This window comes from Macaca fascicularis, chromosome 9, assembly GCF_037993035.2.
Source record: "Macaca fascicularis isolate 582-1 chromosome 9, T2T-MFA8v1.1".
In the NCBI taxonomy this organism is placed as follows: Eukaryota; Metazoa; Chordata; class Mammalia; order Primates; family Cercopithecidae; genus Macaca; species Macaca fascicularis.
The window spans coordinates 133,252,364-133,274,975 of record NC_088383.1 but is presented as its reverse complement, the minus strand read 5'-3'; the positions used below and the strand labels follow the sequence as shown (position 1 = coordinate 133,274,975).

General features: G+C 49.8%; 1 long non-coding RNA gene across 1 annotated transcript in view; it reads left to right on the top strand.

The window, feature by feature from the left end:
* Positions 1-22,612, top strand: part of LOC135965205 (uncharacterized) — an 84,861-nt gene that overhangs the window by 1,056 nt on the left and 61,193 nt on the right. The gene's annotated exons all lie outside the window — the stretch shown is intronic.

The window sequence follows — 22,612 nt, the reverse complement described above, 5'->3', positions numbered from 1 at the left end:
CTTGGCATTCTGTAACTGATAACACTTCCTGTCTTGCCCTCCAACATTCTCCACACAGCAAGAAGACAGAGTTGTCTACTAAAAATGTAAATCTGATCATGTTGCTCCCTGCTTAAAAGCCTTTGATGGTTCCCAGCACCGTCAAATGAAACACAAACTCCCTGAACACAACCTTCCTTAACTTTCCATGTGATCTGCCTCAAGGCTTCTCTCCACCCTCCTCTCTGTCTCTGCTCCTTGAATCACTGTGCTCTAGCCACACTGGCCTATTTTTGTTCCTCCAATCTGCTAAGCTCTTTCCCACCCAGGACCAGCTGATATTCCTCCTTCTGCCTGTGACACTGTTCACTTCCATCGCTCTTTGCCTGGCCAAATGCAGCTCATTGTTTAATTTACATCATAACTGTAAATACACATTTGCTTTGGTCACCTGGCACGTAACTAAAGCTTGGTAAATAACAAATTACTTTGTTTTCTGTTATTTAGCCAGAACTAGCCCAAAAAAGGGAGAAAAAAAGAATAATGAGAATAATACATGATGAGTAATAAAACGTCCCAAATATACAGTTTTTCGAAGTGGCTATAAAGTCTCCTTTGCTTCCCTGCAGCCCTCCTTGGTCCCTCTCTGTTGGGTGTACATCCTTCCAGACCGTTTTCCATGCACTTCAGAGACAGGATAATTATCAAGATGCTATTTTCTTTGCATCCTTGTATTTTCCTTCCCTCAGATGTATGAGGTAGCCAAACCTTTATGAGTGCAGCATGAGTTTTGCTGACAGCTTTTGGAGGTCAGGCCACACTCTACATATAACAATCCACTGTGTAACTTAGCCAGGAATTATTTATCAACCCCCTTTCTTTGGAGAAGATGTGGGACACAGAGAACACAGACCTCACCCAGACATTTGCTTCAAAAGCCAGGTAGCCAGGAGCTGTCGGGCTTGGTTATCTCATAGTGGCAGGCCTCTAAGGGGGGATGTGAACTAACGTGAAGGAGGCATGTGGGCTGGGCTGGCAAGGGTCAGGGTTTTGTGGTTCTAGAAGGGGCAGGAACCTGGGCCCTACTCACACACATCCCCTGGAGGGGCCATGGTGAGGGAAGGGTTTTGGAAGGACATGGATGTCAGGGACACACAGAGAGAGGGACTGCAGGTGCCCAGGCTCCTGGTTCACTAGAATATCTGTTTCCAAGCTTGGCACAAAGATAGCAGAGCCATCCACCTTCACAGGATCACCTGGATTGGATCATCTGGGTAGGATCATCTGGGTTGGATCCAAGTGCTGAACTCCCAGAGCTGTTGGCAAGCCCTTAGAGAGGGCTGCTGGGGCTTGATGATGCAAGACCCCATCCTTGAATCTCATGGAGGTCTTTGACACTGGAGGGATCACCCAACACAAAGGCATTGTATTACTTAACCATTTTGTTGAATGGGGGCTCCTAGACAGGTTTATGTTGATTTAGGGTGAGCTAAGAAATGTGATATCTTAACACCTAAGTAACATAATACTACTGGACTGGATGACATTGAGGTCCCTGCCTGCTGTGGCCCCCTGGCAGGCCACATCTGGAATCAGGTCCTGCTTTTGGGGGTGGTAGAGGGGGGTGGCAAAGTTGCTTCCTTCTCAGAGCCCCATATCTGTGGCATGGGCTCCCTGCTGAGTGGCTCCCTACCCCAGTGGGAGGTGGGATTCCGTGAGAGGAGGCAGAGACCAGGCTGCAGCCTATAGAGGAGGGCCGCGACGCTCCCCCTGCCCTGGTAGAGACTGCCTTTGATAGTGGGTAGGCTGCCCACAGCTCTCTGAGGTGCTCACCTGGTGATGGCTACTGGGGTTCAAACCAGGGAGCTGGTAATTTCCTGAAAGCTCCTCCCAGACAGAGACATGAATGGCCAAGCCAAGTTCTCAAGCTAGAATCTGAACCCAGGACTATCTGGCTCCCAAACCTAAGCTCTTGAAGGAGGAGGCACTGTACAGGCAGGGAGGGCACTCTTGCCCTCTTGTACTTTTCCTGGCCACCCCGAAGGGTGCCTTGGCCATGTTGTGGTAGACTAGCCCTGCTCTTACTGGGACACATCTTGGTCTTGGGCATGGAGAGTGGGATGTAAGGATGCGGAGCCCTCCTGAACCTGAGGCCAGCTTCCTCTTTCCAGTAACCTCACAGATCAGCCCGTGTGGGGCTCTCAGTCAGGCTGGAACTTAGGCTTAATGGGATCACCAGGGGATGGCCAGATGCGGCACAGTCCTGGGTGGCCTCGGTTTTCTGTCCTGGACAATGGGCTTGATCATCTCCCAGGCCCTGTACCAGGATGTGCCTGGCAAAGCTGTTTTCAAGGCTGGGACAAGAGGCTGAAGTTTCCAGGTTCCTCTGGGTCAGAAACTGTTTAGAACGTTTTGCTAAAATGCCAGCTGGCTCTGTTCAGGACTGGACAATGGGGATCACCTGCCAGAGACAGCCCCTGACTCCTCAAGAGACTGGGTTGTGTGGGAGGGGAGCCCAGTGAACCCTGGGAGGTGGGCAGGTCCCAGAATCATGATTTCTCATGTCCAGGAATGGCCTTAGCTATGAGTGCAGAGGGGCCTCCGGTCCTAGTGGGCCCAGTGTCTGAGAGGGTGGCCCTCATGTCATTGCAAAAAGCCTTGGCTCTGATGATAAAAGGCACACATGCTTACAGAAAATTTGGAAAATACAGACAAGTATGAAGAAGACAATTCAAATGACTAATCTCACCACTGAGGGGTTACTGCATTTGGAGTTTTGGTGTATTTTATTTTAGGATTTTAAAAGTGTATATTTGGATAGATTTATGAAATCAGGACTGTACGACTTCAGGTCACACTCTGCGTATAACAATCCATTGTGTAACTTAGCCAGAAATTATTTATCAACCCCCTTTCTTTGACATTTAAATTCTTTGTTGTTTGCTATTATAAACAATGAGGTGACATTGACATTTACAGGTGTTTCCTTGGGATGACAGCTCTTTGGATATCTATATATTATTGTGGAAAATGTTCTGCCTGTTCTAAAAGTTTTTGAGATATGGTCTCAAATTGTTTTCTAGAAAGCTCATATGCCACCGGCAGGATACCACAGGTATCAGAACAGCCACACAATGCAGAAACAGGGCATTTGGGGGGTTCCCTAGTGTGGGTCCAACAGCCCTGGCCTTGATGGGTTCCGGGGTGCACCTCTCATCTCTGGGCAGTGGCCATATCCATGATGAGCCTGAGTTATCAAGGAAGCACCATCCATGGAGGTGCTGGATTGAGGCTGAGTGGGTAATATGACTTAGAAAGCTTCCCTCCCACGGTTATAGTGTGTTTCTATTTCAGCCCAAGGTGAACTCTGCTGTGAGGAAGGACTCAAGCTCTAGGCCTCCCCGAGGGTTGAGGGTTGTAGGAGCAGTCAGGCCTGGACCAATGTGACCGAAGCTGGAAGGTTCTGTTTGTGCCCAGACCTTTGCAGCCTGACAATATCCGCACTCCAGGAGCACAGGGCATCTTTTCACTTTGTGCTCCAGGGCCCCAGGGAGCCCACTTTGCCAGGTGCCAGCCCAGTCTGGGAGTGTGGGTGAGCTCATCCCCCCGGAATCTGCCAGCACTGATTGCAGGAGCTGGCTCTGACTCGCATTGGATGGGGTGGGGCAATCTCAGGGGTGTTCTGTGTGTCCCTTCCAGAGGAACCAGGTCCCCATGACCCACAGCGGTAGCTTCACCAAAGCCTTTGGGTATTCGCTTTTCCTCTTTCCTTTTCTTACTCTTTCACTCCCTCCCTCCTGCTTCCTGGGCTCACCTTCCCCTCACCCCAAATCACCTGCACCAAGTCCTTGTCTGAGGCTCTGCTTCTGGGGGAACCCAAACGTAGACAAGGATTTACTAGATGATCTCAGCTACACAGAGACCAGTGAGGTCCTATAATAATGGGGCTCACGTTGGCCATTTGAACCCTTCTTGGAAGGAACTGTGAGGATCTCCATAGCCATGATGCCGCTCAAACTGCCGTGAGAGCTGGTGTCTGGGACAGCCACCAAGTGTGCCTGTCACAACTTGCTGGGGCCTCACTGACCAGGTGCATCAGTGATGGTAACTAATTTACAATGTCCTCTTAGTAAGAAAATAAATTAATGGATTATGAGTGAAACATAAAGCCTGTATGAGCTTTGAAGATCAAACAAGAGATGCTGCAGAAATTTCAGATTTTCAGAGGGCTGCTTTGAGTTCCTGCTCCTGAGGGCCCCAGGGGATTCAAGTTTACCATCCTCTGCCGGGGGCTCCCCTGGGACCAGAGGGAGGGCTCTGAATGGTCACTAATCTTGACGACAACTTGAATTTGTAGAGCGCGTGCACATTTTTGTCTCGCAGCACCTTGCAGTGAGGTCAGTGAGCAGCATCGGTTACTTTTATCTTCATCTCAGGCAGAGACAGGTTCAACATTGTCTGAAGACTCGGCCAGCCAGGGCTCACCTAGGTGGCTCCCAGGTCTTCAGACAAGGTCTGTTACTGAAACACCAGGGGTTTGGTCTAGGTTCTGCTGCTCATCACACAGAAAGCCAATCACAGAGACAATGATTAAGGCCAAGGAAGAAGGCTTTAATCGGGTGCTGCACCTGAGGAGATGGGAGATCAGTCTCAAATCCATCTCCCTAACCGACTAAAATAAGGGGTTTATATAGCAGGGAAGAAATGTAACTATGTATGGGAAAACAGGAACTCAGGAGGGCTAAGTAGGGAATCATGATGAAGGAGGGGCCTGGTGTCTCATTGTCTGGATCTGGTGAGTTTCAAGCTTTAAGCCCAGAAAAGTCAATTTCTATGTTTATTTAAAAAACAACAACAACTGTCTGTGGGCCTATTGGGTCAGTTTTACTCCTTTCAGAATGCCACAAGGCTGCCTGGGGGCGGGGGGAGTTTGGGCTTGACCAAGACTGATCGGTTGGCTATGTTAGGAAGTTTGTGATTTGCTGGAGAGCTACGCATCCACAGTCCTGACCCGGGATGAGAGCTGATCTTGTCTGTACTGGAAGATGGCTGGTCTCAGATATTTGTTCAAGGGCAGCACCACCTGAGTGCCAAGGAGTTGGTCGTGAATGCCACTATGGCACTTTTTGCCGGAGGAATGTTCTGTCTTCCTTTTTCTCATCTGGACCAGGACTTGTGTGTGCACTGGAGACGAAATCTTGTGTCCAGCCAGGGCTGGAGCTGGCCCAGCCTGTATCACCCTGGCCTAGCACCTTGTTCTTTGGCTCAAATACCCTGGGCCCACGGATTGCTTCAGGGTCCTGGGAAGAGAGGGAGGAAGCGGCAGAGGTGGTGGCTGGGATGGTTCTAGAAGCAGACTCATTTGTTTTGGAAGGCTGCACACAGACTTGCTCCCCTCTAGGGTTTGGGGAAATGAGGTGAATTTCAAGCTTTAAGACCAGAAAAGTCTTAATCCATTGCTCACCTAGAAATCCAGGGCTGAGAAATCAGTTACTGAGTTGGTTCAGGCTATGTGGGGAGGGGGCCATCATCCCGCATGGGGACCTGAATTTGTTCCTCCCCCTGGCTTTGGTGGGTGGCAGGAGGCTGGCACCTTGGTTATGCCTGGGCGGACGCAGGCCTGGGATATGCCTGCTCCCTCTCTGCCCCGCCTCCCTTGGACCGTGCACATTTCCATTGATTAGAAAAACAGTTGCAGCAGGTTCTGGTGGGGCCGGTGCTGGTGGGAGGGAACTGTTTCCAAGTCTCTGGAATGTTGTCAGCACGTGAACCATGACCGCACCCTTGCTGGGAGAAGAGTCAGCTTCTGGGGATTATATTAATAATAAATGGCAGCCATTATCAACCCTGATCCTGCAAAGGTGATAGTAACAGCCACGGTGAACACCACGATTGGTCCTTCTCAGCACTGACTCATCACCATGATCTTATGATGGGCGCTGTTATTGGTTCTGTTCCACAGGTGCAAAAACCCGGCTTAACAAGGTAAGTGACTTGCTCCAGGTGGCACAGTCACTAAGTGGCAGCCCAGGGTCCTGAGGCTTGATCTCTGCGCCATCACCTGCCACATCCTGAGCACTTTTTCTGTGCCAGGCCTGGCATTCAGACTCCACAGGCATCATTTCATTTTTATCTCATAATGACTTTCAGGGAAGGAACTGCTGTTAACATCATCTTAATTGGGGCTCAGAGAGGTGCAGTGATTTGCCCTAGTCACACAGCTCGTGGTGGACCAGGCTCTAGACCCCTGGCCTGTCTGACCGCAGAGCCCTTGTTCTTTATCACTGAGCTGCAGCTCTTGCAACCAAGAGGCCAAAGCAGCTGAGATCACAAGACAGGGGTGATGCATAGGCCGTGGTTACACCTTCCACCCTCCACTGGTCACTGGGCAGAGGCCATGTGCCTGTGAGGGTTGCTTAGGCAAGGCTGAGGCCTGCTTCTTGGGTGGCAGTGCACAGAGCAGCACTGGGCACCTGACATGCCAGTCCATGTGTGGCTGGGAGCTGTGACATGCCAGTCCGTGTGCGGCTGGGAGCTGTGACATGCCAGTCCGTGTGTGGCTGGGAGCTGTGACATGCCAGTCCGTGTGTGGCTGGGAGCTGTGACATGCCAGTCTGTGTGTGGCTGGGAGCTGTGACATACCAGTCCATGTGTGGCTGGGAGCTGGCCATGAGCTTCTGGGTTAATGTTCAGTTGAAAAGCCTCCAAAAGAAGCACAATAACCTGGACAAGCTGACTAATAAGGATCTTTTCTATAATTAAATCATAACATCATCATCCTTCCAACAACGGATGGATTCATTCGTTACGTACTAGCATTTTTCTGTTCAACTAGAAACCCATTGCACACCTAGAAAATACAGAGATAGCCATGAGCCTTCAGGGTCATTTGCTTTGCACATCAAGGCATTGCTTCATTCATCAAATGTTGTTTGCAGGGGAGCTGGGGTCCCCATACCTGCCCTCAGGGAACTCATAGTTACTAGGGTAGATGCAGAAGTATTTTGGGTAGCTGTAGCCAATTGATCGAGTGGCTGATTAACTGAGTTAATGAATATTTATTGAGCATCTACTATGTGCATGAAATTGATATTTAAATTAGTCATCTTTTGCATTCATTTATTAGTTTTAGACTTGGAAAGTGGCTTGCGATATGTGTTCTATAAAAACCCAACAGATTTGTGACCTTGTTCACTTCTGGGATAAAGATGATCTTTCATAAACTAGAAATTAGATGAAGGCTTTGAGTCATGCTCCATAACATCATATACAAATATGAGAGCTTGACTCTACCCCTGCGTTTCTCCCCCTTGACTGCACATTAGGACCATCTGGGTAGACTTCATAAAGTGGCTATGCCATTGTCTTGGCCTCATGCCTGCAGACTCTGATTTAACAAGTTTGAAGTGGGGCTCTGGGGAAAAGGGGTGCTTTGAAACATCCCCAGGTGGTTTTCTGTGCTGGGCTCTGTGAATCATTGGTCTGTACCAGCTTTTTGTTTGTTTGTTTGTTTTGTTTGTTTTTTGAGACAGAGTCTTGCTCTGTTACCCAGGTGAAGTGCAGTGGCACAATCTCGGCTCACTGCAACTTCTGCCTCCCAGGCTCAAGTGATTCTCATGCCTCAGCCTCCCAAGTAGCTGGGATTACAGGCGTAGCCATGACACCCTGCTAATTTTTGTATTTTTAGTAGAGACGGGGTTTCATCATATTGTCCAGGCTGGTCTCGAACTCCCGACCTCAAGTGATCCACCTGCTTTGGCCTCCCAAAGTGCTGGGATTACAGGCGTGAGCCACCACACCCAGCTGATACCAGCAGTTCTCAGAGTTTAATTTCTCATGCTTAGGCTGTATGCAGTCCACTAAACTGGAGCAGAGGCGGGGGTCAGGATAAATGAATGCTGCAAGTCAGACAGCTTGGCTGCTTCCTACTTCTATGGTGAATGGCTGGAAGTGTCCAAGTAGGAAGCTACTAGACCTGCTTGTGTCATGGACATCCCTGTTGGTGATGGGTGGCTCTGAAGTAGAGGGCTAGAGGTAGGGAGACCAACAGGGGGCTTGTTAAAAGGCCCAGATGGGAGATAGGGAGGCCCTGAACCAAGCCAGAGGTCAGGAGGCAAAGGGAGAGCATGCACGTGGGAGACACCCCGAGAGGGCAGGTGATTTCCAAACACGTCTGCAAATTCTTTGACACTCCTCCGATGGAGAGGTGGTGTTGGTGTCTCCTCCTCTTCGATTTGGGCTGACTTTCTAGGGGACAGAGGCAGTGGAAGTGACGGCACATAACTTCTGAGGCTAGGCCCTGGTTCTCGTGGGACTTTCACCCTTGGAGCCTGAACATCCATCTAAAGAAATCTGACTGCCCTGTGGCTGCCATGCTGGGAGGAAGCCCTGGCCACACAAAAGGGCCTGTGTATGTGCTGTGTTCTGACAGTCCCCACTGAGGTCCCAGCTGACAGTATCATCTGTCAGACAGGTCAGGGAAGACGCCTCCGATGATTCTAAACCCTAGTCCTTGAGTCCTCTCAGCTGAGAGCCCAGACACTGTGGAGCAGACACAGGCTGTTTCTGTGGTGCCCTGCCTGGACTCCTGGCTTACAGAATCCAACCCAAGAACACAACAAAAGAGCTGTTTTGTGCTGTGAAGTTTTGGGGTATCTTTTGTACAGGAATAGTTACCCAAACAGATGAGCCCTGGGACTTGGTGGCCGGCTCGATGCAGGGGCAAAGCAGGGGGGGGTGCCCCCATATTTCTAGCTGTCTTTGCACCTGTTGGAGTGGAGAGGCCCGTGGGATACTGGCTAGAGGTTTCCAGGGAGGGGGTAGAGGAGCTCCGTGGTGACCAAGGTCCACGTCCTTCCCCAAACCATTTAGACAGATGAATGCACTCCGGGTCCCTCTTCAAAGAGCGATGCGTGTCCCTTACAACTTGCAGTGGTCGCCCATTAAAGTGTGGCCCACAGTCCAGCCGGCTCAGCATCCCCTGGGCCTCATTAGAAGTGTAGCCCTCAGGCCCCACCTGGTGTCAAGAGCAACCTGGGAGCTTGTTAAACCTCCATGGGCCAGGGCCTTGCCGCTCGTGCCCACTGACTGAGAGCCCTGGGCAGGCCTTGGAAGCTGCGTGTCTGACTTACAGGGAGGTGCTGGGGCCACAGGCCACAGGGGCTGACTGGAAACTGGCATGGGATGCCTTGCTGTGGGCCCAGGGGCAGCTTCACAGAGTGGAGCCCACGACGGGGACTCAGGGCTGTTGCCTCAGGGAGTCGAGGAGCAGTGTCTGCTCCTGTGGCCTTTCCGTGGTTCCTAGTGGTGGGGCCTTATCCGCTCCAGGGCAGGTGAGGCCTCTGGTTGCTGGTTGCGTGTAAGGGCCAGCCTGGGGGCCTTTGGGAACTTTTCCAGGTGAAGAGACAGCCCGGGGGCTGTTTCCCAATCCAGGAGCAGACACTTAGCATTGCAGGGCCTGTTTCCCTGCAGCCATTTGACCCAGAGATGTTTTGAAGAGGCCTGGAACCTAAACGGGTAGACGCTCAGCTTTGTTTTATGATCAAGTGCTGTGAAAGGTGAAAGGTGAAATCCTCCCCTGATCCCTGCAGCTCAATGTGGGGCGGGGACTGGGACAGAACAAGAGTCCACGGGAACTGTCGATGGTGGAGCTGGATGCACCCACTCCGTGGCCACATCCAAGCAGCAAGCAGCCTGCTCTGCCCGCGGGGCGTGGGAGTCTGTGTGTGTCTGTGACTCAGTGGATGTCAGCGTGTGTGTGTGTGTGTGCATGCATGCGTGTGTGTGTGCATGCACACGTGTGTAGCTTCTCTGAGCTCCTGAGGCTGCCCTGATCGCTGGTCAGAAGCCCTTCCTGTTTGCTGCACTGGGCTTGCAGTTGTCAGGCTGTGCTACCCACCCTACATGAGGGTAGATGATAGATGGAGAAAGAGCGTCCTGGAGACAGCCTTAGGTGGGCCGCCTCTCCTATCTCCACTACACAGGTGAGGAGGTGGAGCTCCAGGGGGCTCAGAACTCACCAGCATCTCCTGATTAGCAAGTGGCTCCATAGCAGGTTGATTTTGGAGATGAATGCTTGGCCATGCCCTTGAGACCTAGCAGTGCTCCTGGGCCCCAGGAAGTGCCCTTGGGCAACTGCTGTAGGTCAAAGGGTAGGATCCATTGCCCAAATTCCAGTCCCGGACTCCTGTCTGCCTCCCAAAGCCTCTCTGTCACTCATTAATGTCCAACAGGACACTCCCTATAGATTCACAAATAGGACACTCAGAACCACCTTGGACGCCTGCATGATCCACAGGTGAGCAGGGTGAGGCAGATCCATGCAGGTGAGATTGACTGCCCCGCTGAGCCAGGGATCTAAGTGCTTGGCAGTGGATATTCTCTGTACTTGCAGTGGCATGACTGCCAGGCACCGGGCCAGCCTTAGTGTCCCTGCACTGTGGGCCCACCTGTGCCAGCCAAGCAGGGTGGAGAGGACCGCTGCTTCCAAGATGTCACTTTGCCACTGAAATGTGCTGATTTAAAAAAATCAAAGAGAGGGGTTTATTTATTGCTGAAGTCATTTCAAATGGAATTAGACACCTAAATCAAATTTGCTGCGGGATCTCTTTCTTTTTTTAAGCACCTCCAGAGCGCAGTGTTGGCATTAACTCTGTGTACACACAGAAAACCAGGCTTGCTGAGAACGCCAGAAGGCCTCAGAGTCGTGCAATGAATTCAACCTCTTCCTTTATTATTATTAAAATTATATTCATAAATTAAAATTCGGTAGGACGTGGGAGCACTTTACTTTTAATAGAGCACGTCTATGTGTAATGTGGGAGTTGGTCCTCCCAGCAGTTATTTCCGGGGGAAGGTAGGGGGTGGTTTATTATTATTGCCCAAGTTGTAGGAAAAGAAACACACTCAGATATTGAGGGATTTACAAACAACGGGGGACAGAGGAGCCACCATGTGCCCAGGTCAGTCGGCTCCACATCTGGGCCATGTCCTCCAATCTGATGACACCGTGAACAAAGCCACCTTTGATCCCTGCTGGGCTCCTTCTGTGCGTTTAGATTCTGTCATTAGGACTAGTATGGGAAGAGGAGTGGGTCTGGACACCAGACCCTTCCCTGAACTCCCAACAGCGCTCCGGGAGCAGTGGGGGCGCAGGGGTGGGGTTGCCAGATAAAATGGAGACTTCCTGGCCACATGTGCATTTCAGGCAAACTGTGAGTGCTTTGTTGGTATAAGTATATTCCAACTATTGCATGTGACATACTTATATTAAAGTGGATTTGCTTCGCTGAAATGCGAATGTAACTGGGCACCCTGTATTTGTGCCTGCTAACTCGGGCACCCTAAGTGGCAGGCTGGAGGTGCTTCTCTTGCTAGTCATTCCCTCTCAGCCCTAGAACTTCTCACTGCCAGGACAGCAGGACCCATTTTCCTGGCCTGCCCAATCTTCCCTCCATGCCCTCGAGGGAGGCTGTGAGCCTGCTCTTATCTCTCTAGACAGACTATGGACCACAGATGGGAGGTGTGGGTGCCAGATGCCTCTCATGACGCTCTGCAGATGGACATGGACTTGGCCCTTCTGGCCACGACTTGGCCAAACCCCTCTTTGCTGTCATTCAGTAGCCCGGCTCCTTTGGAGAGAAGGGTTAGGGTGGGTCCCACCTTAGCCTTGGGCAAGTCACTTCACTCCTCTATGCCTCAGTTTCCTCACCAGCAGAAGAGGGTGGGCATGGGGCCTGCACCCCCAGGGTTGTCTTGGGAGCAGACGCATTACTATTGAAAAGCTCTTGGCACAGAGTCCTGCACTCATGAAGCACTGCTGAAGAATTTGTTAAACATGATGAATCCCACGGGACCAGCCGGATGCCCTGAGCAGGGAGCCGAGAGGATGCAAACCCCAACGCCCAGTGGCCTGCGGGAGGCAGGAAAGATGGTGCAGGATTTCTGGGCATGGATAAGTGTCTTTTCTGAGAAAACATTTCAATGTATTTTCAAAGAAACACGATACCTCCTGTTTATCTGCTGCTTAGAATTCCAGGTTTGGAGGGATTTATTAGACCTAGATGGTACTCTCTTTGCAGAGAAAGCATTGCTGTTTTAAATGCGTGGCCTTAAATTAAAGCTCTCTGAGACACCGGACATGATTCCAGCCCTGGGCAGGCTTAGTAGCCCCCTGGCTGAGCCTTGGCCTGGACCCTGGGGGCCTTCTTGGGCCTCATCACAGGCCCTGGTGCTGAGCAGGGATGACTGGTTCCAATACCCTGTGCCCACCAGGCTGTGTGCTGCCTGTGGCAGGAACCTGGTCAAAGCCATTGCTGTATCCCACCTGGGGTCTGGCCTTGTGTGAACTCCCCACTGTTTGCTGAAAGAATGGAGGACAGGCAGGCTGTCTCAATGGGGTCCCTGTGCTCCCTCCGTGGAGCTCCCACTCCCTCGGGTCCATGAAATTTTCTCTGACACCTTGAGATGTTGCATGACAAATCTCCTTTTGCCTAGGCATTATTGGACCCTCAGCTATATAAGCATATTTTTTCTTTTTGTTTTTTGAGACAGGGTCTCACTCCATCGCCCAGGCTGGAGTGCAGTGGTGATACCACAGCTTACTGCGGCCTCCATCTCCTGAGTTCGAGTAGTCCTGCCTCAGCCTCCCAAGTAGCTAGGACCATAAGTACACACCACCACGCTTGGCTAATTTTTGTATTTTTTGTGGAGACGGGGGTCTCACCATGTTGCCCAGGCTGGTCTCAAATTCCTGGACTCAAGTGACTGGCCTGCGTCAGCCTGCCAAAGTGTTGGGATTACAGGCGTGAGCCACTGCACCCAGCCCATTTTTTTTTTCTTTAAACAAAGGAGGTTTCAGGAGGGGTGACAGCAGGTGAGATGGCGCAGTGGCCTGTATGATAGCAGACTATGTGCCCACACAAAAGAGGGCACTTTCTGTGCATTTTATGTAAGATCAATCTTTTAATCCTCAAAACAACTCTCTGATGTGGGTTTCATAATTATTCCCCCCCCTTTTTTTTTCTGAGATAGGGTCTGGCTCTGTCACCTAGGCTGGTGTACAGTGGCACACTCTCGGCTCACTGCAACCTCTACCTCCTGGGCTCAAGCCATTCTCCCACCTCAGCCTCCCAAGTGGCTGGGACTACAGGTATGTGCCATCAGCTTGGCTAATTTTTGTATTTTTTGTAGAGACGGGGTTTCACCATGTTGCCCAGGCTGGTCTCAAACTCCTGAGCTCAAGTGATCCGCCGGCCTCATCCTCCCAAAGTGCTGGGATTACAGGCGCGAACCACCGAACCACCGTGGCTGGCCATTATTCGCATTTGACAGATGAAGTAGCTGAGGCTCAGAGGTTAAGTGCCTTCCTCAAGGTCCACAGCCAGCATGCATGCAGCTAGAACTTGAACCCAGGCCATCCTGCTCTGAAGTGTATGCTCTTAAACACCTCACCGTGGAGTCTACCTCTAAGCCCACCAAAATATTTACTTTCTGGCTTTGCACCAGAGGCCTCCTGAGGGCAGATCCTTCTTAGCACACAGCAGTGATCATTCCATTCAGCAGCCTTCTCTGAGCACCTTCTCCATGCTAGCTTCTGAGATGTGTGTAGGAAAGGGAGATTGTCGACACAGTTCTAGCCCTATAAGTGCTTGTAGGCTAGGTGGGGCCAGAGCCATGAGTGGTGGTCACCAAGGGGAGGTGGCAACCAGGTCACAGATGCCCCCACCCCAGCTAGATTAGCAAAGGGATGCCTCCTATGGCCTCCCACCTCTGCCTTGTGTTCCTCCCCTCCTGCCTGAGGCCTCTCCCATGCCCTGAAGGATGGGACCTCAGCTGACTGGCTCATCCCTGTTTCACAATCACCTTCCTGTTCCCATCCCTGCAGCTGGACTGAACGGCCCTGCCCAGTGGGGGCAGCTTCAGGGCCCTGACAACACGTAACCTTTTGCTTTCTGCAACCCAAATCACCCACAAGCCCATCCTTCAGGGACATGGACCTCCACTTTGTGGCATGTGCCTTTCATTCTTCTTACTCTGTCTTTGTCTATCTGTGGGTCTCTCAACATATGTAGTTAGATCATCTTGAGTAAGATGTTTAATCCCTGGCCAGGAAACCCACACCCAGAGTAGCGGAACCATCAATAATCACAAGATTTATTGCATCAGTTCCCGGGTCAGTGGAAAGAATGATGGCCTCGTGGGGAAGTCTGGGCAGCTGGTGCCATAAGTCCAGCTCCCTCAGCCGGGATGAAGGACACGGCTTTCCCCATCGTGGCTGGGGGAGCTGGCAGGGGTTGGCTGCTGTCTTTGAACATCCTGGGCACTCCTCTCATTCTTACTGTCAGAATTTGATGTGTTCCATCTTGATGCTAAACTCTACAAGAATATAAACTCTTTGAAACCAGACACAGTGGGTAATTTGGGGGAACACATTTCAATATCAAGATGGATTATAATCATGGAAATACTTGGAGCGCTTCATTTTGTCTTTCTACATGGGTTAAACAGACACTGGTTACCATGGAGAAGGTTCCAGTCATTTACAAATGGCCATTCAACCGTTCTCCATTTGACAGTTACTAGCTGAATGCCTACCGTGTGCCAGGCTGTGCACCCAGCAGTGAGGACTGAGAGACACTGACTCTGATGCCTGCCCTGGTGGCCCCCACCTGGCTGAGGACTATCCCAACCAGGGCCAGCTGGGTCCTTCCCCATGCTCAAATGCAACGTGCAGTGGGGTCATCTGGAGGAAATGACTCAGCAACTGCGTTAAAGCACAGCTGTCAGCCCGTGGGTCAGGTATCTTCTTTCTGCCCCGCCAGAAAGAGGGTTAGAGAGAGTGTTTAAGAGCCTGGATTTAAAGCCCTGGCCCTGCCACTTCCTGGCTGGGTGGCCTTGGGCAAATTACTTAACCTCTCTGCACCTCCGCTTCTTTAGAAACATAGGGCTTTCATATCTACCTCACAAGGATAAAGGGCAACTGCACATAAAGCAGTTTGCACGCAGCTGTCACACGGTGTGCACACACCAGCTGGCAATGACTGTTGTTTGCATTGTACCCTCTGCCCCTGAAGAATGCGGTTTCCTGCGATCTCCCGGTTCTGATCATGCTGCTGCCCATCTTGGAGGTGCCAGCAGGCTCGCTGCGGGGGGACTCCTCTCCTGCCATGCAGGGCCCTTTGCTGCCACCTGTCCCCAACCAGGTCACCCACCTGAGGCTCTCCCAACAGGCAGACATGGAAAAGGAAATACCCCTGGAATATTTTCTAGGCTTTCCTGTTCCCTGCCCTGGGGTAGGCTGTTCCTACTCTGAAATGCCTTTCTGCCCTTGCACTCTCCCTTGTTAACACCCTCTGTCCAGGCATGTCTCTGGAGCCACACTCTCCAGGAAGCTCTCTTGGGTTTCTCCTCTCTCGTAGCACTTTGCCTGTCCCTCCGTGGTTCCTCTCAGTTGGGCTGAGAAGCCCTCCAGGGCAGTGACTGGGTCTTCCTGAGCCTGTGCATGGTGTAAGCAGGGGCTCCTGCGGTGCTGACCCTGCCTGGGCTGGGACGGGGATGGCCGGACACTGGCAGCGGTCACAGCAGGGTGTGGAGGGAGGCAAGGAGGTATCAGGACAGCCGGAGGCCTAAGGCCAGAGGAAGAAGCAGTTGCTTCCACTTGCTGGGCTGGTCCTTGGCCAGCTCAGTGCCTCAGGGCTGAGACCCTGGTTGGGTGAACAGTGTTGAGCGGAGAGAGCTTGTGTCTGGGTTTGTGTCCCCATTTGTTTCTTGAAAGGAGCAATGACTTACGTGGTCAGGGTGCTGTTGGTGAACACTGCCAGTTTTGTGACCATCCCCTGGCAGGAGGACTGACCCTGAGGGCCAAGCTTCCTCTGAGGGGACACTGCTTCTGGTCAGTCTCCAAGCAGTTGGCCTGTGCCCTTCTGCCACGGGCTGCGTTTTCCTTCTGCCTTCAGTGAGTGGGGCCAAAGTTGGAGGCACCCTGGAGCTCGTGGTTGGGAGAAGCGGGATGGAAGTGCAGGTCAGGAATCCGAGAGCCTCCTCCGCATCACCGGGGCTGGAGGGACTCCCCAAGAGCCTCCCTTTACTCCAGCCCCTGTTCCATGGCGCCCTGCTCAGATCACAGCAGGGCCTGTGTGGCCAGCGCTCTGCGCATGCCAGGCTTTGTGAGTCACCCTGGGGAAGAGAGTGTTTGTCATCCAAGGAGTTTGGGAAAATCCCTTTTGCGGAGATTCATATTCCCCAATAAATAGCCCTTCAAAGGCTCCTGAGAAGTCCTGCAGAGAAGAAGCTTATTGGGCTTTATTTAAACCAGTGTCGACAAACTTTCCTGTAAAGGCCCACCTAGTACGTATTTGAGGCTCTATCACAACTGCTCAGCTTGTCCGTTGTGGTGTCAAAGGCAGCCTTGGACGCACCTACACCAAAGTCCCCATCAGGCTGCATTGACATACGCAGGAGCAGGGCTGCCTTTGGCCTGTGAGCTGCAGTTTGCTGGCCCTGATGAGAACCATCGTCTTTCTCCCTTTCCTTCCTCCGCTCCTCTTCCCTCCTGCAATGTTTTATGGAGGCCAGTGACGTGCTGAGAGCACGTTTGCACTCAGCCACTTGTTCTCAAGTCAGGGTGCTTGTGTTTCACGCACAGGATCCATTCTTTAAGTTACTGTGTCATTCACAACTTGAATAATTCAAGACCTATTTCCCGCAGCACAGACAAAGGACAGGGCGTGATTATTCACCAGCTTCGTGCTGCTGACACAGGGGGAACAGCAAGCCCCGATCAGAGCTCATTCAGCCAGCAGGTTGGCAATGAACGATTCTTGATATGTTTTGAACGTTTTAAGAGGAGAGATTTGCATTATTTAGTATTTTGTGCATAGGGAGGCTTCCTTGACATTTTTATTTTTAAATTTTAAATTTTTGTTTATTTTTATTTTGAGACAGGGTTTTGCTCTGGTACCCAGACTGGAGTGCAGCGGTGTCATAGCTCACTGCAACCTTGACCTCCTGGACACAAGCGATCCTCCTGCCTCCGCCTCCCAAGTAGCTGGGATCATAGGCATGCACCACCAGACTCAGCTGATTTTTAAATTTTTTTCTGTAGAGACAGAGTCTCCTTATGTTGCCCATGCTTGTCTGGAACTCCTGGGCTCAAGCGATCCTCCTGCCTCAGCCTTCCAAAATGTTGGGATTACAGGTGTGAGCCACTGCGCCTAGGCTCTTGACATTTTTAAGCCACACTTTCTCAAGAATTTAAATCACCTGGAGTGTACCACACACCTGTTAGCATCCCGAGGGCTGTGGGTCCCATGACACCCACTTTGGGAACCATGGGTGTGGCCTTTCACAGTGCCAGAGTGCGCTTCAGCAGGGCAGCCGCTGCGAAATCACACCCCTGCACCAGGAATCTCCCAGCTGAGCAAGGCCCGAGTGCTGGGCCCAGAGCTGGGTAAGCCCTCGCAGTGGTGGCTGCAGTGGGAATGGCTTCCTCTTCCCTGGCCTTCTCTAGCCTTCAGCCCATGCATCCCAGGAAGCCTCAGTGGGGCCCTGCAGCAGGGCACTTCCAGGCCTGGGGACCTTCGAGCTAATCTTTGACATCGAGGGGTTTGGTGGGACTGATTCTCCTCGCATTTTTACCACTGCTGAGTCAAGTACCTTGGAAAAGGTTAAAGAAAGTTCCACCATTGGCTTTTACTTAATTTCCTTTGTCCACATCTGCCAACAACTAAAGCAAAGAGGAATGGCCTTCTTGAAGGTGCTCCGGTCCTCAGTTCAGATGCCCACAGAGCTGTCCAGGAGTGCGGGCACCTGGTGACAGGAGACCTCTTAAAACACATTGATGGAGCCCTAATGTGTGCAAGGACTGGGCCAGGCCCCCCACACCTTCCTCTTTCAGTCTTTATTGCAATTCACTAGCAAGGCTTTGTTGTTCTATTTCTCAGATGAGGATGCTGGTGCCGAGTCCGGTAGCTTACTTTCCCAAGGCCACATGGCCAGTGAGTACCAGAATCAGGGAGGAATTTAGACCTCATGGCTATAACGCCACACTCCTTCCTGGTTCCTTCTGAGACCAAGGCACGTTAGTGGCATCCTGCCAACCTCTCTGTAAACTTAGGTCTCTCCAAGCCTCCCTGCAGTAGTAATAATTGTTCCATGTGGCGTCTGCCTGGCAGAGTTCAAAGCGCTTCCATTTCAGAGGAAACACTGATGTTTCTGCCTGCCCTGCCCAACTTGCTGTCATCCATTCTTGGGAATGGCCCCTTAATATTCCCTTGAAGAAACCACCCTCCTTTCCTCTGACTGGGGTTGTGTGGTTGACCTCCATCTCCTCTGCCTCCCTCAAATCACACAGATTGGTTCAGGAATAGGGACGTGGCCCAGCCCAACCAGTGAGACTCCGTCTTGGAAGTTATGCTGGAAAGAGTCGCTGTTGCTTTGTGGGGGCTGCCAGGCTGGTAGAAACTAGGCCTAGAGTGCTGGGGACCATGTTTTCCATCTGCTGGAGGATGTCTTCTTGAGAATAGAGCTGACCTAGGGGGAAAGCAGAGTGAGGTGGAGGGAGGTGAGCTCTACCCGTCACCGGAACACCTGGGTCCAGTTGAGCCTGAAGTAGAATCATGGACTTTTCAGTTTCATGAAACAACATATTTTCTTTTATGCTTGAGGCTGCTGGTTTGGGTTTCTATCTCTTCTGTCCAGTCATTCAGTTTCCACTGAGAGGCCCCAGAGCATGGTGGTTAGGGAAGATCTCAGAACCATGGCCAGCTCTGCTACTTACTACCTGTGTGACATTGGGCAAGTTATTCCATCTCTCTGTGCCCCAGTTTTGCAGATTTCATGCTCAAATCTGTGAGGGGCCACCCCAGGGGCTCCTCCTTCCTCTCTGTTCATGCTCTTGTCCCTGACCAGAGCCCTTTCGTTTCACATGCAGTTCCAGGCTCCAGTGAGGCCTGGAGTAGTTTCTCACTCAGACCCAGTCCCCTCATCCCTCCCATGCCCACCTCTGCAGCCCCCAGTGAAAAGAGAGCTCCCCTTCCCTTCCTGCAGGGCAGGGGCCAGGGCACAGCCACCCCACAGTCACTGCTAACCTGTTGGGGTTGGTGATGACTTTCCGTCCCAGAGACAGCGGTTGCATTTAAAAAAATGAAAACTCATTTTTAGCACCAAAGTAGTGCACAGACATAGTTTTTTGTTTTGAAAAGTTCAAACAGCATAAAAGGATGTAAAAATAGAAAATACAAGTTTCTCACCTCCTGGCCACCCCAGTCTTATTCCCCAGAGATAACCACAGCTTGCAGTTTCCTGGGTATTTTTGCTGTGCCTCGGCAAAACCATGCGGCTCTGCGTTTGCTTCTTTCAACTGAAAATAGCCTTTGGAGAGCCTTCGTACGGGCGCTTCCGGCTCTGCTGCAAGGCTCGCTTTTGTGTGTGTGTTTTCCTTTAAAAATTGTGGTAAAATATGCATAACAAAAAAATGTATCATCGTAACCATTTTTAAGTGTACTGTTCAGTAGTGCTAAGTACATTCACATCCTTATGCAACCAATTTCCAGAACTATTTCATCTTGCAAAACTGAAACTTTATAACCATGAAACAACAGTTTCCCCTTCCCACCTCCTTCCAGCCCTGACAGCCGTCATTCTACTTTCCGTCTCTCTGAATTTGACTACCCTAGAGAACTCATACATGTGAAACCATACAGTATTTGTCTTTTTGTGGTTGTCTTATTTCACTCAATAGAGTGTCTTCAAGGTTCATTCGTGTCGTAGCACGTGTCAGAGCTTTCTTCCTTTTTTTTTTTTTAACACCCGACCTCAAGTGATCCTCCCACCTCAGCCTCCTAAAGTGCTGTGATTACAGGCGTGAGCCACGATGCCAGGTGCTTTCTTCCTATTTAAGGCAGAATATTATTGTATTGTCTGGATATGCCACCTTTTGTTTATCTGTTCATCTGCAGATGAACATGTGGGTCGCTCTCTCCTTTTGGCTATTGTGAATAGTGCTGCTATGAATATGGGTGGACAAATAGCTCTTCTAGACCCTGCTTTCAATTCTTTTGGGTGTGTACCCAGAAATGGAATTGCCGGATCATATGGTAGTTCTATTTTTAATTTTTGGAGGAACTGCCATACTGTTTTCCATAGTGGCCACACTGCTTTACATTCCCACCAGCAGTGGACAAGGGTTCTAATTCCTCCACATCCTTGTCAACACTTGTTATTTTCTGGTTTTTGCTAGTAGCTATTATGATGGGTGTGAGGTGGTTATCTCATGTGGTTTTGGTTTGCATTTCCTAAATGGTTAGTCTTGTTTCACGTGGGGTTTGAAAGATATAATTATAAATATTTTCAATACACTCAAAAGTAGAGATAGAGCCGCCACCCAGATTCAACAGTTAGTAAGATTTTTGCCCTATTTGCTTTCTCTGTCTCCTTAATGATTTCATAGCAAGCCCCAGACACAAGGTCTCTTCGCCACAGAATCCAGTGGGCGTTTCTAAAACCCTGGGTATCTCCTTACATGCCTGCATCACTATCAGCCTAAGTGTTACCTTGGTATTACCTAATATCTAGTCCATAATTAAATCTCCCTGATTGTTTTAAAAATGCATTGTTTCAGTTTTCATAGGGGCCTTCTAGAAGATCTGTGTCCGAGCCCAGAGACTCTTTTTTTTTTTTTTTTTTTTTTTTTTTAATACTTTAAGTTCTAGGGTACATGTGCACAACGTGCAGGTTTGTTACATATGTATACATGAGCCATGTTGGTGTGCTGAACCCATTAACTTGTCATTTACATTAGGTGTATCTCCTAATGCTATCCCTCCCGCCCCCCCAACAATAGGACCCGGTGTGTGATGTTCCCCTTCCCGTGTCCAAGTGATCTCATTGTTCAATTCCCACCTATGAGTGGGAACATGCAGTATTTGGTTTTCTGTTCTTGCGATAGTTTGCTGAGAAAGATGGTTTCCGGCTGCATCCATGTCCCTACAAAGGACACGAACTCATCCTTCTTTATGGCTGCATAGTATTCCATGGTGTATATGTGCCACATTTTCTTAATCCTGTCTGTCACTGATGGACATTTGGGTTGATTCCAAGTCTTTGCTATTGTAAATAGTGCCGCAATAAACATACATGTGCATGTGTCTTTATAGCAGCATGACTTATAATCCTTTGGGTATATACCCAGTAATGGGATGGCTGGGTCAAATGGTGTCTCTAGTTCTAGATCCTTGAGGAATCGCCACACTGTTTTCCATAATGGTTGAACTAGTTTACAGTCCCACCAACAGTGTAAAAGTGTTCCTATTTCTCCACATCCTCTCCAGCACCTGTTGTTTCCTGATTTTTTAATGACTGCCATTCTAACTGGTGTGAGATGGTATCTCATTGTGGTTTTGATTTGCATTTCTCTGATGGCGAGTGATGATGAGCATTTTTTCATGTGTCTGTTGGCTGTATGAATGTCTTCTTTTGAGAAGTGTCTGTTCATATCCTTTGCCCACTTTTTGATGGGGTTGTTTGTTTTTTTCTTGTAAATTTGATTGAGTTCTTTATAGGTTCTGGATATTAGCTCTTTGTCAGATGAGTAGATTGCAAAAATTTTCTCCTATTCTGTAGGTTGCCTGTTCATTCTGATGGTAGTTTCTTTTGCTGTGCAGAAGCTCTTTAGTTTAATTAGATCCCATTTGTCAATTTTGGCTTTTGTTGCCGTTGCTTTTGGTGTTTTAGACATGAAGTCCTTGCCCATGCCTATGTCCTGAATAGTATTACCTAGGTTTTCTTCTAGGGTTTTTTTATGGTTTTAGGTCTAACATTTAAGTCTTTAATCCATCTTGAATTAATTTTCATATAAGGAGTAAGGAAAGGATCCAGTTTCAGCTTTCTACTTATGGCTAGCCAATTTTCCTGGCACCATTTATTAAATAGGGAATCCTTTCCCCATTTCTTGTTTTTGTCAGGTTTGTCAAAGATCAGATGGCTGTAGATGTGTGGTATTACTTCTAAGGGCTCTGTTCTGTTCCATTGGTCTATATCTCTGTTTTGGTACCAGTACCATGCTGTTTTGGTTACTGTAGCCTTGTAGTATAGTTTGAAGTCAGGTAGCGTGATGCTGCTAGCTTTGTTCTTTTGGCTTAGGATTGTCTTGGGAATGCGGGGTCTTTTTTGGTTCCATATGAACTTTAAAGCAGTTTTTTCCAACTCTGTGAAGAAAGTCATTGGTAGCTTAATGGGGATGGCATTGAATCTATAAATTACCTTGGGCAGTATGGCCATTTTCACAATATTGATTCTTCCTATCCATGAGCATGGAATGTTCTTCCACTTGTTTGTGTCCTCTTTGATTTCACTGAGCAGTAGTTTGTAGTTCTCCTTGAAGAGGTCCTTCACATCCTTTGTAAGTTGGATTCCTAGGTATTTTATTCTCTTTGAAGCTATTGTGAATGGGAGTTCATTCATGATTTGGCTCTCTGTTTGTCTGTTACTGGTGTATAAGAATGCTTGTGATTTTTGCACATTGATTTTGTGTCCTGAGACTTTGCTGAAGTTGCTTATCAGCTTAAGGAGATTTTGGGCTGAGATAATGGGGTTTTCTAAATATACAATCATGTCATCTGCAAAGAGGGACAAT